Below are 18,682 nucleotides of genomic sequence, written 5' to 3' on the forward strand. Positions count from 1 at the left end.
CTCTAGAGTCTCCTCTACCTGCCCAAGGTATGTTCTAAGAGCCTGTTCCTTCCTTGGATGGGAGCCCAGGCCCCTGTATGCAGAGCTGACACTCATTCCTATCGGTACGCTGTTAGCTTTATCAATCACTAGAGTCTCCTCTACCTGCCCAAGGTATGTTCTAAGAGCCTGTTCCTTCCTTGGATGGGAGCCCAGGCCCCTGGATGCAGAGCTGACACTCATTCCTATCGGTACGCTGTTAGCTTTATCAATCACTAGAGTCTCCTCTACCTGCCCAAGGTATGTTCTAAGAGCCTGTTCCTTCCTTGGATGGGAGCCCAGGCCCCTGGATGCAGAGCTGACACTCATTCCTATCGGTACGCTGTTAGCTTTATCAATCACTAGAGTCTTCTCTACCTGCCCAAGATATGTTCTAAGAGCCTGCTCCTTCCTTGGATGGGAGCCCAGGCCCCTGGATGAAGAGCTGACAATCATTCCTATCGGTACGCTGTTAGCTTTATCAATCACTAGAGTCTCCTCTACCTGCCCAAGGTATGTTCTAAGAGCCTGTTCCTTCCTTGGATGGGAGCCCAGGCCCCTGGATGCAGAGCTGACACTCATTCCCATCGGTACACAGTTAGCTTTATCAATCACTAGAGTCTCCTCGACCTGCCCAAGGTATGTTCTAAGAGCCTGCTCCTTCCTTGGATGGGAGCCCAGGCCCCTGGATGCAGAGCTGACACTCATTCCTATCGGTACGCTGTTAGCTTTATCAATCACTAGAGTCTCCTCGACCTGCCCAAGGTATGTTCTAAGAGCCTGCTCCTTCCTTGGATGGGAGCCCAGGCCCCTGGATGCAGAGCTGACACTCATTCCTATCGGTACGCTGTTAGCTTTATCAATCACTAGAGTCTCCTCTACCTGCCCAAGGTATGTTCTAAGAGCCTGTTCCTTCCTTGGATGGGAGCCCAGGCCCCTGGATGCAGAGCTGACACTCATTCCCATTGGTACGCTGTTAGCTTTATCAATCACTAGAGTCTCCTCTACCTGCCCAAGGTATGTTCTAAGAGCCTGCTCCTTCCTTGGATGGGAGCCCAGGCCCCTGGATGCAGAGCTGACACTCATTCCTATCGGTACGCTGTTAGCTTTATCAATCACTAGAGTCTCCTCTACCTGCCCAAGGTATGTTCTAAGAGCCTGCTCCTTCCTTGGATGGGAGCCCAGGCCCCTGGATGCAGAGCTGACACTCATTCCTATCGGTACGCTGTTAGCTTTATCAATCACTAGAGTCTCCTCTACCTGCCCAAGGTATGTTCTAAGAGCCTGCTCCTTCCTTGGATGGGAGCCCAGGCCCCTGGATGCAGAGCTGACACTCATTCCTATCGGTGTGCTGTTAGCTTTATCAATCTCTAGAGTCTCCTCTACCTGCCCAAGGTATGTTCTAAGAGCCTGCTCCTTCCTTGGATGGGAGCCCAGGCCCCTGGATGCAGAGCTGACACTCATTCCTATCGGTACGCTGTTAGCTTTATCAATCACTAGAGTCTCCTCTACCTGCCCAAGGTATGTTCTAAGAGCCTGTTCCTTCCTTGGATGGGAGCCCAGGCCCCTGGATGCAGAGCTGACACTCATTCCTATCGGTACGCTGTTAGCTTTATCAATCTCTAGAGTCTCCTCTACCTGCCCAAGGTATGTTCTAAGAGCCTGTTCCTTCCTTGGATGGGAGCCCAGGCCCCTGGATGCAGAGCTGACACTCATTCCTATCGGTACGCTGTTAGCTTTATCAATCTCTAGAGTCTCCTCTACCTGCCCAAGGTATGTTCTAAGAGCCTGTTCCTTTCTTGGATGGGAGCCCAGGCCCCTGGATGCAGAGCTGACACTCATTCCTATCGGTACGCTGTTAGCTTTATCAATCACTAGAGTCTCCTCTACCTGCCCAAGGTATGTTCTAAGAGCCTGCTCCTTCCTTGGATGGGAGCCCAGGCCCCTGGATAAAGAGCTGACACTCATTCCTATCGGTACGCTGTTAGCTTTATCAATCACTAGAGTCTCCTCTACCTGCCCAAGGTATGTTCTAAGGGCCTGCTCCTTCCTTGGATGGGAGCCCAGGCCCCTGGATGCAGAGCTGACACTCACTCCCATCGGTACGCTGTTAGCTTTATCAATCACTAGAGTCTCCTCTACCTGCCCAAGGTATGTTCTAAGAGCCTGCTCCTTCCTTGGATGGGAGCCCAGGCCCCTGGATGCAGAGCTGACACTCACTCCTATCGGTACGCTGTTAGCTTTATCAATCACTAGAGTCTCCTCTACCTGCCCAAGGTATGTTCTAAGAGCCTGTTCCTTCCTTGGATGGGAGCCCAGGCCCCTGGATGCAGAGCTGACACTCATTCCTATCGGTACCCTGTTAGCTTTATCAATCACTAGAGTCTCCTCTACCTGCCCAAGGTATGTTCTAAGAGCCTGCTCCTTCCTTGGATGGGAGCCCAGGCCCCTGGATGCAGAGCTGACACTCATTCCTATCGGTACGCTGTTAGCTTTATCAATCACTAGAGTCTCCTCTACCTGCCCAAGGTATGTTCTAAGAGCCTGTTCCTTCCTTGGATGGGAGCCCAGGCCCCTGGATGCAGAGCTGACACTCATTCCTATCGGTACGCTGTTAGCGTTATCAATCACTAGAGTCTCCTCTACCTGCCCAAGGTATGTTCTAAGAGCCTGTTCCTTCCTTGGATGGGAGCCCAGGCCCCTGGATGCAGAGCTGACACTCATTCCTATCGGTACGCTGTTAGCGTTATCAATCACTAGAGTCTCCTCTACCTGCCCAAGGTATGTTCTAAGAGCCTGTTCCTTCCTTGGATGGGAGCCCAGGCCCCTGGATGCAGAGCTGACACTCATTCCTATCGGTACGCTGTTAGCTTTATCAATCACTAGAGTCTCCTCTACCTGCCCAAGGTATGTTCTAAGAGCCTGTTCCTTCCTTGGATGGGAGCCCAGGCCCCTGGATGCAGAGCTGACACTCATTCCTATCGGTACGCTGTTAGCTTTATCAATCACTAGAGTCTCCTCGACCTGCCCAAGGTATGTTCTAAGAGCCTGCTCCTTCCTTGGATGGGAGCCCAGGCCCCTGGATGCAGAGCTGACACTCATTCCTATCGGTACGCTGTTAGCTTTATCAATCACTAGAGTCTCCTCTACCTGCCCAAGGTATGTTCTGAGAGCCTGCTCCTTCCTTGGATGGGAGCCCAGGCCCCTGGATGCAGAGCTGACACTCATTCCTATCGGTACGCTGTTAGCTTTATCAATCACTAGAGTCTCCTCTACCTGCCCAAGGTATGTTCTAAGAGCCTGCTCCTTCCTTGGATGGGAGCCCAGGCCCCTGGATGCAGAGCTGACACTCATTCCTATCGGTACGCTGTTAGCTTTATCAATCACTAGAGTCTCCTCTACCTGCCCAAGGTATGTTCTAAGAGCCTGTTCCTTCCTTGGATGGGAGCCCAGGCCCCTGGATGCAGAGCTGACACTCATTCCTATCGGTACGCTGTTAGCTTTATCAATCACTAGAGTCTCCTCTACCTGCCCAAGGTATGTTCTAAGAGCCTGTTCCTTCCTTGGATGGGAGCCCAGGCCCCTGAATGCAGAGCTGACACTCATTCCTATTGGTACGCTGTTAGCTTTATCAATCTCTAGAGTCTCCTCTACCTGCCCAAGGTATGTTCTAAGAGCCTGTTCCTTCCTTGGATGGGAGCCCAGGCCCCTGGATGCAGAGCTGACACTCATTCCTATCGGTACGCTGTTAGCTTTATCAATCTCTAGAGTCTCCTCTACCTGCCCAAGGTATGTTCTAAGAGCCTGTTCCTTCCTTGGATGGGAGCCCAGGCCCCTGGATGCAGAGCTGACACTCATTCCTATCGGTACGCTGTTAGCTTTATCAATCACTAGAGTCTCCTCTACCTGCCCAAGGTATGTTCTAAGAGCCTGCTCCTTCCTTGGATGGGAGCCCAGGCCCCTGGATAAAGAGCTGACACTCATTCCTATCGGTACGCTGTTAGCTTTATCAATCACTAGAGTCTCCTCTACCTGCCCAAGGTATGTTCTAAGGGCCTGCTCCTTCCTTGGATGGGAGCCCAGGCCCCTGGATGCAGAGCTGACACTCACTCCCATCGGTACGCTGTTAGCTTTATCAATCACTAGAGTCTCCTCTACCTGCCCAAGGTATGTTCTAAGAGCCTGCTCCTTCCTTGGATGGGAGCCCAGGCCCCTGGATGCAGAGCTGACACTCACTCCTATCGGTACGCTGTTAGCTTTATCAATCACTAGAGTCTCCTCTACCTGCCCAAGGTATGTTCTAAGAGCCTGTTCCTTCCATGGATGGGAGCCCAGGCCCCTGGATGCAGAGCTGACACTCATTCCTATCGGTACCCTGTTAGCTTTATCAATCACTAGAGTCTCCTCTACCTGCCCAAGGTATGTTCTAAGAGCCTGCTCCTTCCTTGGATGGGAGCCCAGGCCCCTGGATGCAGAGCTGACACTCATTCCTAGCGGTACGCTGTTAGCTTTATCAATCACTAGAGTCTCCTCTACCTGCCCAAGGTATGTTCTAAGAGCCTGTTCCTTCCTTGGATGGGAGCCCAGGCCCCTGGATGCAGAGCTGACACTCATTCCTATCGGTACGCTGTTAGCGTTATCAATCACTAGAGTCTCCTCTACCTGCCCAAGGTATGTTCTAAGAGCCTGTTCCTTCCTTGGATGGGAGCCCAGGCCCCTGGATGCAGAGCTGACACTCATTCCTATCGGTACGCTGTTAGCGTTATCAATCACTAGAGTCTCCTCTACCTGCCCAAGGTATGTTCTAAGAGCCTGTTCCTTCCTTGGATGGGAGCCCAGGCCCCTGGATGCAGAGCTGACACTCATTCCTATCGGTACGCTGTTAGCTTTATCAATCACTAGAGTCTCCTCTACCTGCCCAAGGTATGTTCTAAGAGCCTGTTCCTTCCTTGGATGGGAGCCCAGGCCCCTGGATGCAGAGCTGACACTCATTCCTATCGGTACGCTGTTAGCTTTATCAATCACTAGAGTCTCCTCGACCTGCCCAAGGTATGTTCTAAGAGCCTGCTCCTTCCTTGGATGGGAGCCCAGGCCCCTGGATGCAGAGCTGACACTCATTCCTATCGGTACGCTGTTAGCTTTATCAATCACTAGAGTCTCCTCTACCTGCCCAAGGTATGTTCTGAGAGCCTGCTCCTTCCTTGGATGGGAGCCCAGGCCCCTGGATGCAGAGCTGACACTCATTCCTATCGGTACGCTGTTAGCTTTATCAATCACTAGAGTCTCCTCTACCTGCCCAAGGTATGTTCTAAGAGCCTGTTCCTTCCTTGGATGGGAGCCCAGGCCCCTGGATGCAGAGCTGACACTCATTCCTATCGGTACGCTGTTAGCTTTATCAATCACTAGAGTCTCCTCTACCTGCCCAAGGTATGTTCTAAGAGCCTGCTCCTTCCTTGGATGGGAGCCCAGGCCCCTGGATGCAGAGCTGACACTCATTCCTATCGGTACGCTGTTAGCTTTATCAATCACTAGAGTCTCCTCTACCTGCCCAAGGTATGTTCTAAGAGCCTGTTCCTTCCTTGGATGGGAGCCCAGGCCCCTGGATGCAGAGCTGACACTCATTTCTATCGGTACGCTGTTAGCTTTATCAATCACTAGAGTCTCCTCTACCTGCCCAAGGTATGTTCTAAGAGCCTGTTCCTTCCTTGGATGGGAGCCCAGGCCCCTGGATGCAGAGCTGACACTCATTCCTATCGGTATGCTGTTAGCTTTATCAATCACTAGAGTCTCCACTAACTGCCCAAGGTATGTTGTAAGAGCCTGCTCCTTCCTTGGATGGGAGCCCAGGCCCTTGGATGCAGAGCTGACACTCAGTCCTATCGGTACGCTGTTAGCTTTATCAATCACTAGAGTCTCCTCTACCTGCCCAAGGTATGTTCTAAGAGCCTGCTCCTTCCTTGGATGGGAGCCCAGGCCCTTGGATGCAGAGCTGACACTCAGTCCTATCGGTACGCTGTTAGCTTTATCAATCACTAGAGTCTCCTCTACCTGCCCAAGGTATGTTCTAAGAGCCTGTTCCTTCCTTGGATGGGAGCCCAGGCCCCTGGATGCAGAGCTGACACTCATTCCTATCGGTGCGCTGTTAGCTTTATCAATCACTAGAGTCTCCTCTACCTGCCCAAGGTATGTTCTAAGAGCCTTTTCCTTCCTTGGATGGGAGCCCAGGCCCCTGGATGCAGAGCTGACACTCATTCCTATCGGTACGCTGTTAGCTTTATCAATCACTAGAGTCTCCTCTACCTGCCCAAGGTATGTTCTAAGAGCCTGTTCCTTCCTTGGATGGGAGCCCAGGCCCCTGGATGTAGAGCTGACACTCATTCCTATCGGTACGCTGTTAGCTTTATCAATCTCTAGAGTCTCCTCTACCTGCCCAAGGTATGTTCTAAGAGCCTGTTCCTTCCTTGGATGGGAGCCCAGGCCCCTGGATGCAGAGCTGACACTCATTCCTATCGGTACGCTGTTAGCTTTATCAATCACTAGAGTCTCCTCTACCTGCCCAAGGTATGTTCTAAGAGCCTGTTCCTTCCTTGGATGGGAGCCCAGGCCCCTGGATGCAGAGCTGACACTCATTCCTATCGGTACGCTGTTAGCTTTATCAATCACTAGAGTCTCCTCTACCTGCCCAGGGTATGTTCTAAGAGCCTGTTCCTTCCTTGGATGGGAGCCCAGGCCCCTGGATGCAGAGCTGACACTCATTCCTATCGGTACGCTGTTAGCTTTATCAATCACTAGGGTCTCCTCTACCTGCCCAAGGTATGTTCTAAGGGCCTGCTCCTTCCTTGGATGGGAGCCCAGGCCCCTGGATGAAGAGCTGACACTCATTCCTATCGGTACGCTGTTAGCTTTATCAATCACTAGAGTCTCCTCTACCTGCCCAAGGTATGTTCAAAGGGCCTGCTCCTTTCTTGGATGGGAGCCCAGGCCCCTGGATGCAGAGCTGACACTCATTCCCATCGGTACGCTGTTAGCTTTATCAATCACTAGAGTCTCCTCTACCTGCCCAAGGTATGTTCTAAGAGCCTGCTCCTTCCTTGGATGGGAGCCCAGGCCCCTGGATGCAGAGCTGACACTCATTCCTATCGGTACGCTGTTAGCTTTATCAATCACTAGAGTCTCCTCTACCTGCCCAAGGTATGTTCTAAGAGCCTGCTCCTTCCTTGGATGGGAGCCCAGGCCCCTGGATGCAGAGCTGACACTCATTCCTATAGGTACGCTGTTAGCTTTATCAATCACTAGAGTCTCCTCTTCCTGCCCAAGGTATGTTCTAAGAGCCTGTTCCTTCCTTGGATGGGAGCCCAGGCCCCTGGATGCAGAGCTGACACTCATTCCTATCGGTACGCTGTTAGCGTTATCAATCACTAGAGTCTCCTCTACCTGCCCAAGGTCTGTTCTAAGAGCCTGTTCCTTCCTTGGATGGGAGCCCAGGCCCCTGGATGCAGAGCTGACACTCATTCCTATCGGTATGCTGTTAGCTTTATCAATCACTAGAGTCTCCTCGACCTGCCCAAGGTATGTTCTAAGAGCCTGTTCCTTCCTTGGATGGGAGCCCAGGCCCCTGGATGCGGAGCTGACACTCATTCCCATCGGTGTGCTGTTAGCTTTATCAATCGCTAGAGTCTCCTCTACCTGCCCAAGGTATGTTCTAAGAGCCTGCTCCTTCCTTGGATGGGAGCCCAGGCCCCTGGATGCAGAGCTGACACTCATTCCTATCCGTACGCTGTTAGCTTTATCAATCACTAGAGTCTCCTCGACCTGCCCAAGGTATGTTCTAAGAGCCTGCTCCTTCCTTGGATGGGAGCCCAGGCCCCTGGATACAGAGCTGACACTCATTCCTATCGGTACGCTGTTAGCTTTATCAATCACTAGAGTCTCCTCTACCTGCCCAAGGTATGTTCCAAGAGCCTGCTCCTTCCTTGGATGGGAGCCCAGGCCCCTGGATGCAGAGCTGACACTCATTCCTATCGGTACGCTGTTAGCTTTATCAATCACTAGAGTCTCCTCTACCTGCCCAAGGTATGTTCTAAGAGCCTGCTCCTTCCTTGGATGGGAGCCCAGGCCCCTGGATGCAGAGCTGACACTCATTCCTATCGGTACGCTGTTAGCTTTATCAATCACTAGAGTCTCCTCTACCTGCCCAAGGTATGTTCTAAGAGCCTGTTCCTTCCTTGGATGGGAGCCCAGGCCCCTGGATGCAGAGCTGACACTCATTCCTATCGGTACGCTGTTAGCTTTATCAATCACTAGAGTCTCCTCTACCTGCCCAAGGTATGTTCTAAGGGCTTGTTCCTTCCTTGGATGGGAGCCCAGGCCCCTGAATGCAGAGCTGACACTCATTCCCATCGGTACGCTGTTAGCTTTATCAATCACTAGAGTCTCCTCTACCTGCCCAAGGTATGTTCTAAGAGCCTGTTCCTTCCTTGGATGGGAGCCCAGGCCCCTGGATGCAGAGCTGGCACTCATTCCCATCGGTACGCTGTTAGCTTTATCAATCACTAGAGTCTCCTCGACCTGCCCAAGGTATGTTCTAAGAGCCTGCTCCTTCCTTGGATGGGAGCCCAGGCCCCTGGATGCAGAGCTGACACTCATTCCTATCGGTACGCTGTTAGCTTTATCAATCACTAGAGTCTCCTCTACCTGCCCAAGGTATGTTCTAAGAGCCTGCTCCTTCCTTGGATGGGAGCCCAGGCCCCTGGATGCAGAGCTGACACTCATTCCTATCGGTACGCTGTTAGCTTTATCAATCACTAGAGTCTCCTCTACCTGCCCAAGGTATGTTCTAAGAGCCTGTTCCTTCCTTGGATGGGATCCCAGGCCCCTGGATGCAGAGCTGACACTCATTCCTATTGGTACGCTGTTAGCTTTATCAATCACTAGAGTCTCCTCTACCTGCCCAAGGTATGTTCTAAGAGCCTGTTCCTTCCTTGGATGGGAGCCCAGGCCCCTGGATGCAGAGCTGACACTCATTCCTATCGGTACGCTGTTAGCTTTATCAATCACTAGAGTCTCCTCTACCTGCCCAAGGTATGTTCTAAGAGCCTGTTCCTTCCTTGGATGGGAGCCCAGGCCCCTGGATGCAGAGCTGACACTCATTCCTATCGGTACGCTGTTAGCTTTATCAATCTCTAGAGTCTCCTCTACCTGCCCAAGGTATGTTCTAAGAGCCTGTTCCTTCCTTGGATGGGAGCCCAGGCCCCTGGATGCAGAGCTGACACTCATTCCTATCGGTACGCTGTTAGCTTTATCAATCACTAGAGTCTCCTCTACCTGCCCAAGGTATGTTCTAAGAGCCTGCTCCTTCCTTGGATGGGAGCCCAGGCCCCTGGATGCAGAGCTGACACTCATTCCTATCGGTACGCTGTTAGCTTTATCAATCACTAGAGTCTCCTCTACCTGCCCAAGGTATGTTCTAAGAGCCTGTTCCTTCCTTGGATGGGAGCCCAGGCCCCTGGATGCAGAGCTGACACTCATTCCTATCGGTACGCTGTTAGCTTTATCAATCACTAGAGTCTCCTCTACCTGCCCAAGGTATGTTCTAAGAGCCTGTTCCTTCCTTGGATGGTAGCCCAGGCCCCTGGATGCAGAGCTGACACTCATTCCTATCGGTACGCTGTTAGCTTTATCAATCACTAGAGTCTTCTCTACCTGCCCAAGGTATGTTCTAAGAGCCTGCTCCTTCCTTGGATGGGAGCCCAGGCCCCTGGATGAAGAGCTGACACTCATTCCCATCGGTACGCTGTTAGCTTTATCAATCACTAGAGTCTCCTCTACCTGCCCAAGGTATGTTGTAAGGGCCTGCTCCTTCCTTGGATGGGAGCCCAGGCCCCTGGATGCAGAGCTGACACTCACTCCCATCGGTACGCTGTTAGCTTTATCAATCACTAGAGTCTCCTCTACCTGCCCAAGGTATGTTCTAAGAGCCTGCTCCTTCCTTGGATGGGAGCCCAGGCCCCTGGATGCAGAGCTGACACTCATTCCTATCGGTACGCTGTTAGCTTTATCAATCACTAGAGTCTCCTCTACCTGCCCAAGGTATGTTCTAAGAGCCTGTTCCTTCCTTGGATGGGAGCCCAGGCCCCTGGATGCAGAGCTGACACTCATTCCTATCGGTACGCTGTTAGCTTTATCAATCACTAGAGTCTCCTCTACCTGCCCAAGGTATGTTCTAAGAGCCTGTTCCTTCCTTGGATGGGAGCCCAGGCCCCTGGATGCAGAGCTGACACTCATTCCTATCGGTACGCTGTTAGCGTTATCAATCACTAGAGTCTCCTCTACCTGCCCAAGGTATGTTCTAAGAGCCTGCTCCTTCCTTGGATGGGAGCCCAGGCCCCTGGATGCAGAGCTGACACTCATTCCTATGGGTACGCTGTTAGCTTTATCAATCACTAGAGTCTCCTCTACCTGCCCAAGGTATGTTCTAAGAGCCTGTTCCTTCCTTGGATGGGAGCCCAGGCCCCTGGATGCAGAGCTGACACTCATTCCTATCGGTATGCTGTTAGCTTTATCAATCACTAGAGTCTCCTCGACCTGCCCAAGGTATGTTCTAAGAGCCTGTTCCTTCCTTGGATGGGAGCCCAGGCCCCTGGATGCAGAGCTGACACTCATTCCTATCGGTATGCTGTTAGCTTTATCAATCACTAGAGTCTCCTCTACCTGCCCAAGGTATGTTCTAAGAGCCTGCTCCTTCCTTGGATGGGAGCCCAGGCCCCTGGATGCAGAGCTGACACTCATTCCTATCGGTACGCTGTTAGCTTTATCAATCACTAGAGTCTCCTCTACCTGCCCAAGGTATGTTCTAAGAGCCTGCTCCTTCCTTGGATGGGAGCCCAGGCCCCTGGATGCAGAGCTGACACTCATTCCTATCGGTACGCTGTTAGCTTTATCAATCACTAGAGTCTCCTCTACCTGCCCAAGGTATGTTCTAAGAGCCTGTTCCTTCCTTGGATGGGAGCCCAGGCCCTTGGATGCAGAGCTGACACTCATTCCTATCGGTATGCTGTTAGCTTTATCAATCACTAGAGTCTCCTCTACCTGCCCAAGGTATGTTCTAAGAGCCTGCTCCTTCCTTGGATGGGAGCCCAGGCCCCTGGATGCAGAGCTGACACTCATTCCCATCGGTGTGCTGTTAGCTTTATCAATCACTAGAGTCTCCTCGACCTGCCCAAGGTATGTTCTAAGAGCCTGCTCCTTCCTTGGATGGGAGCCCAGGCCCCTGGATGCAGAGCTGACACTCATTCCTATCGGTACGCTGTTAGCTTTATCAATCACTAGAGTCTCCTCTACCTGCCCAAGGTATGTTCTAAGAGCCTGTTCCTTCCTTGGATGGGAGCCCAGGCCCCTGGATGCAGAGCTGACACTCATTCCTATCGGTACGCTGTTAGCTTTATCAATCACTAGAGTCTCCTCTACCTGCCCAAGGTATGTTCTAAGAGCCTGCTCCTTCCTTGGATGGGAGCCCAGGCCCTTGGATGCAGAGCTGACACTCATTCCTATCGGTACGCTGTTAGCTTTATCAATCGCTAGAGTCTCCTCTACCTGCCCAAGGTATGTTCTAAGAGCCTGCTCCTTCCTTGGATGGGAGCCCAGGCCCCTGGATGCAGAGCTGACACTCATTCCCATCGGTGCGCTGTTAGCTTTATCAATCACTAGAGTCTCCTCGACCTGCCCAAGGTATGTTCTAAGAGCCTGCTCCTTCCTTGGATGGTAGCCCAGGCCCCTGGATGCAGAGCTGACACTCATTCCTATCGGTACGCTGTTAGCTTTATCAATCACTAGAGTCTCCTCGACCTGCCCAAGGTATGTTCCAAGAGCCTGTTCCTTCCTTGGATGGGAGCCCAGGCCCCTGGATGCAGAGCTGACACTCATTCCTATCGGTACGCTGTTAGCTTTATCAATCACTAGAGTCTCCTCGACCTGCCCAAGGTATGTTCTAAGAGCCTGTTCCTTCCTTGGATGGGAGCCCAGGCCCCTGGATGCAGAGCTGACACTCATTCCTATCGGTACGCTGTTAGCTTTATCAATCACTAGAGTCTCCTCTACCTGCCCAAGGTATGTTCTAAGAGCCTGTTCCTTCCTTGGATGGGAGCCCAGGCCCCTGGATGCAGAGCTGACACTCATTCCTATCGGTACGCTGTTAGCTTTATCAATCACTAGAGTCTCCTCTACCTGCCCAAGGTATGTTCTAAGAGCCTGTTCCTTCCTTGGATGGGAGCCCAGGCCCCTGGATGCAGAGCTGACACTCATTCCCATCGGTGTGCTGTTAGCTTTATCAATCACTACACCCGAGTCCACATCAGGGAAGGGCAAACCCCTCCTTCTGTATGGGTCCCCTGTCACCAGCTCTCATGACTCATTTAAGATAAGTTTTATACATAAACAAAGCAATATAAAATCATATATTTAATTTTTTTCATAACGTTTTTAGGGTTTTTGGCCTATCAACAAGCTGCATTCAGAAGCTAGTCGAGTGGTTTCATGCAAAATAAGATCAACAGATGCACCCTTTTTTTTTTACTTTGCATTTTATCCATATGTAGATTGTAACTAAATTTCTCTTTGGAAAATTGAACCTGGCATCAAAACAGGCCCCATTCACAAGTTATCTAATTTTTCTTTGTTTAATAATTGTAAGTAGCTTTTCACCACTGCACTGCTATTTTCCTTAAAATTTAAATAACTGTACATTTCATTTATATGTTTCGTTTATGAATGCCAAATATACAGATTTTGAAGAGAGTTTTCTTGGCTGGGTTTGGCACTATTTCGAAGCTGGGTCGAAGGGACGCATTTCCAGGTATTTAGGTAGCGCTTTGAGGCCCCATGTCGACAAATGCAGGGAGGGTATTGCCATCAAGCTCTTCCCAGAGGCACCTCCCTTGCTTATCCTGGAAAGGGGCCTTGATATCAAGATGCAATGTTCAGACTCAAAGCATGCATCCTATAGCAGTGGTAACACTCATGCACACAGCTCCTACAGTGGCCCTGATTCTTGACCTGCAGCACATTGTGCATAACAATTTTGGGATTGCCATCAGCACTGCAGTATGAATGAAGACACATTATAGAATTATCAAATTTATAGGAACTACTGGTGAACAACAATTTTTAATGATGGATTGAGGAAAGAAAAAGAAAAAAGTGAAAGTAAGAGGGACTCAGGACAACAAGGAAATGCATAAATGGTGTTGTTTCATCATCATTCTCCATTAGCAGAGGCACCTGTTAGGGGTGACTCTGTCCCCCATCGAGCCGCTTTCTGGCCCACCTGCGCAACCATCAGGGACTTAATTACACAGCTTAGAGCCTCATGGTAGGGGCCGCTGCTGTGAAATGAAAGTGATAGGGCAGCACATGGGGCAGCGTGGGGGAGAAAGGTAAGAAAAAATAAATAAAATATCCTTTAACTGCCTCAGTACTCTTCTGCTCCTCTACTCCTCTCAACTTCCGCCAGTGACAGACTCCTAGACTCCCCTAAACCAATCCAGATAATGTTCTCATGCTGGTAATACTCACCACGAGAGAAGCGCCAGGATTGGACTATGCAGGCTGGTTTGACGCTCAGTCTGGGCCTTGGAGACTGTGCTGTTCTCCATCCAGTTGTGCAGCACAGCTCAGGTGGAGGGATCTTTGATTGCCCCCTTGAGAGTTTGTTGGGTGAACCCAAAAACATTCACCTCTATTTTGTGAGCAGCAGTTTCCCTGTGCCCCAGATTTCAGTGGACCAATGACCAGGAGGTGGTTAGGAGGCAGACTGGTGCTGTCTCTTTTCTGAAATGTATAAAGTGATTTCTCTACCCGTGATTGCAGAATTTTCAACTATTTTTGCTTGAAGCTGTTACAGATTAAAAATTGAAACTTTTTACCTGACCATGATTGCAGAATTTTTCACCAGTTTTGTTTAAAACTTGTGATTTTCTCACATTGCCTGTGAGTACCTGTTTTCCCCTTTCTGATTTCTTACTTACTCTGTGCTCAGACCTGTGTGTTAAGCAATCTACCCACAGCTCCCATTTTGTGTTAGGAAGTAAGTGAAACCAGACCCCCCTCCTTCGCAACCCTAGATATTACAGATCAGAGAGTGAACAGAGGGTGCTCTGAGACAGAAGTAATCTGCTTTTAGCTGTTTAAGCTGTGTTTTTAGGGATTGTACACTTGTTTTTTTGGCTGGGAGGGTGAGTAAAGTTCTGTACAATTAATATTGTGAGAGGGCAAAGTTTGTTAGGCCCTTACCTGCAGAACTCCAAAGTGTGGATTGAGCCTGTCTGTCTCCTAGGAGATCTGAAGTGAGGAGCCAATTCCCTGGCCAGCAAACATTGCCTGTGGTCGGAGAGACCCTATATAGGCTGCTATTGGATGCTACTTGTGTACACTGATTGGTGGTTGCATCTGGTATTTCTGTTGTATTAGGGTTAGTGTTCTCATTGGTTGGGTATTTGAGGGTACTGATTGGTTCCTGCTTCAGTGATTCTATTATGATGTAGAGATTAGGACTAGTGATCAGATTTGTGGAGAGGTTTAGGGTTTCTGATTGGTTCCTGGGGCTGGGCTTACTATTGGATGTAGGCTTTAGAGTTTCTTGTTTGATTGGCAGCTGGGAGTAGGTTTGGGAATAGGGCTGTGATTAGGCTTTTTATTGGACATAGGTCGTAGGGTTTCCTGTGTGATTTGCTGCTGGGAATAAGGTGGCACTAGGGTTGGGGTTAGGCTTTCTATTGGACATAGGACTTAGGGTTTCCGGTATGACTGTCTGCTGGGAAAGGGTTAGACATATGGTTGGGGTTAGGCTTTCTATTGGACAGACGGTTTAGGGTTCTTTGCCTGATTGGCTGCTTGGACTAGGGTTGTGATTGATTGTAAGGGCTTGGTCTCTTATTGGTCCTAGGGTTTAGGGCTAGTGTTGTGAATGGTTAGGGTTAGGGCTGGGATTCCCATTGGCTGAAGGGGGCACGTACTTACTAGGGCTATATAAGGCCAGGGCTTAGGGAGCCCTCAGCCCGGGTATGGAGCTTTAGGGTGGAGACGACAAGGGCAATTGCCTGTTTGAGCCTGTTTTAGACTGATTAGGACTAGGTCCAGAAATGCTGCCCAATTTTACATACACCTGCACCCACCCTACCCCATCCACAACCAGAGTAACATACTCACAGCACATGTGCTCTACTCATTCACTGCAAACTAACCTTATACAAAATGCTATGTCTCAGCACCCACTACAAAACCCCACAAAACACACCTATACACTATTTGATCCCAGCTACCACACATTTCTACCATCACCTACAAACAGTACACAACACTATCCTATACCACTAACCAATCTACTGATGACTAACACATCCCAATTCCACGCCATACTTAACTACATCCCATCCAGACACACACTCCCTGCTCTAATTATTCCTATTTATTAACAGACTCCTTTTTGTCACTAACAAACCTATACTCAGCCTTCCATCATTTCTCCAGCCATTACCCTCCTCTTCTTTCTACCACAATAACACAACCGCACAACACTTACATTTCACTGCACCATACATATTACCTCTTGTAGCAATCAAATCTAAGATAAACACTCTTAACTCTACGTCATCCCCTCTTACACACAACATACACTCTACTCACAAATACATCAACACTCCCTTTACCTTACAACTTCCACTCACAAACTATAGTATACGAACAAAACCATGTCATAAAAAAATACATCAACACCTCCTTTTACCACTCCGAAAAAATAAAACATATCATGCACCTCATAATATTTAACCATCACAAACTACAAACATACACCCATCTTTCAAACTACACAAATGAACAAACTCCAATGGCAAGCTTTCTCTATTCCACCATACCTAACACATATACAGCAAAACAGCAACTCTCTTTTAAATGCCTCTCATCCAATGGACAGTTCACTACATGACATACATCCTGCACCACCACCCCTAGCTCATATTCCTTTCACCCTAAACAGACGCATAAAAATAAGCAACTTGTTACACCTCACAACTTCGCTTCTCCATGCCTACTCCACAAGGTTACACCAAAAAAAACAACACAGAGCACAACTCACTGTCAAGCAGCGTCTCCACCACCTACACATGAAGACCCATCAAATGCATTCTTAGCATGCTGGGCAAAGAACACAATACAGAAAAGCTACACGATTGCTATCCTCATACAACTAATACCAACACGAAGGACACACCTGCTGCAAGCCCACAAATTACTGCGCCCTCCTCTACAAAACAAAGTCATACTATCCCCAAAGCACATTTTCTAAGCTGTCTACTAATAAATGCTCAATCGCTCTCTAAACACAAATATCACATCTACGACCTTCTTACTGATGCAAAACCAGACATACTATTCATAACTGAATCATGGTTGGGAGATGATATGGCTCCAGTTCTACATGAAGCCGTTCCTCAAGGCTATCAAACAATCACCCAAAGTCGTATAGGCAAAAAAGGGATGGCCTAGATGTTGTGTTCGGGTAAACATTACATATCACTACAGTTGACAAAGTTTCCATATAAATTTGTTAGGCCCTTTTCACCAGATGCAATCCTACACCATCTTCCTCCTGTAACTTCCTGCTACTTTGCAGACCTTCACCTAGCAATTTAACATTCCCAGACACTTTTCTAGACATGGGTTCAAACCTGATAACACTAAACTCCAACCTATGCATTCTGGGTGACCTCAACATTTGGTTTGTCAAACCCAATATGCCCCATCCCAAAACAATCACCTCTGGCCTAGACATACTGAACTTGCATCAGATTTGCATCAGATCATCCACGAACCCACACGCATCACGGGACACATTCTAGATGTCATTTTGGCTAACATAGAACTAGTTATCTTTCAAATGATGACTTCAGTCACATGGTCAGACCACCTTCTGCTTGCCTTCCAACATAAAACAACACTAAGTGATGAACCTAAAACCACCTTACATGCATCCACCTATCAGCCATGGAACAAACTCAATTTGGAACACTTAGAAACACAACTATCATCCAGTACATATCTAGAAACAATACATTCTGTTAAAAAACTATATGAGTGGCTACAGGTAGCTTATGATATCCTGATATCCGGATACCAATAAAAACCACACAACAGAATAAAAGAAAACAAGCACCTTGCAGAAATACAGAGATAAAAGAGATAAAACAACAAATTAGAAAGCTGCAACATGGCTGGCTCTAAACAAACATCAATCAAGACAAACTTTACCTACAGAAAATGAACAGATTATACAAATCAGCTATCATAAAAAGCGAAGAAAAGATACTATTCAGTCAGAATTCAAAATGCTAAATGTGCAAATACCAAATTCTATACAATTCGCAATGAACTTCATAAACCAAATTGCCTAGAAGGAGCTCATCCTGTTATTCAAGATTTCACAGACAAACTGGCAAATCATTACATGGACTACGTAGGCACGTTAGACTCATACTTAAAACAGAGACAAAGCATCAGAACTAACCATTTTACAAAACAACAATCTAAGAATACTCTAACCCAGGATCTCCATTCCTTTCAACACATTTCAAACGATGAATTTATGGACCTGGTCAAAGCAAGCAGGCCTTCCGGCAGACCTTCTGATACATGTACACCGCAAACCTTCAAGCCAATTCTTCTAACAACCTCTGCTGCCATTCCAATAAGGAGAATCATCAACAGCTCCTTAACTACCAGAATATTTCCAGAAGAACTCAAATAGTCATACATAAGCCCATTACTGAAAAAGACAAACTTGGTCCAGCTGATCCCTGACAACTACAGACTGATTACAAAGGGAACTTTCCTGTGCAAACTGATAGAAAGAGCATCATTTGCCCAGATGTCACAATTCATTGAAGAGAAAGCCATTCTTTCAGACTTTCAAACGGGATTCTGTCCAAGAAGAGGCACAGAATCTGCCCTCCTTGTCATCTGGGATGACCAGATGAACACAGTTGACCACAAAAGAGTTGTTGTGATACTTCTCTGCGACCTCTCGCCTGCCTTTGACATGGTTGACCATGGCACTCTGATACAAAGACTCTATGAAGCCGGCATAGAGGGGACTGCTCTAGACTCGATCACATCCTACCTTCGCAACAGAACTAATGTCATCCATACCCCACCTTTCTTGTTCAAACTGTACTTCACAAAAGCAGGGGTCCCTTAAGGTTTAATTTTCTTGTCCATGCTTTCCCATATCTACATGAAGTCATAACCAGCACCGATCATTCAATTTAACCTCACGTGCTATAATTATGCAGATGACATGCAAATAGTCTTTCAACTGGAATCCCCCAAAGACATTGGAAACTCACCAATTTTCAGTTGTCTCGAAGCTGTGGATCAATGGATGACATAGAGCCATTTCAAATTGAATGCTTCCAAAACAGAAATACTCACGTGAGGTGATTGTATACATTATGACCTGCTTGCCACGTGGCCTGATGATCTTGGAATACCACCTAAAGTATCAAAGGAAGAAAGAAACCTCGGAATGACCATGCACTCCAAACTGTTGATGAATACCCAAGTGAACAAACTAGCAAGATCAAGCTTTGCTACAATAAAAACTCTGCGACAAATC

Source organism: Triturus cristatus, chromosome 7 (assembly GCF_964204655.1).
Source record: "Triturus cristatus chromosome 7, aTriCri1.1, whole genome shotgun sequence".
In the NCBI taxonomy this organism is placed as follows: Eukaryota; Metazoa; Chordata; class Amphibia; order Caudata; family Salamandridae; genus Triturus; species Triturus cristatus.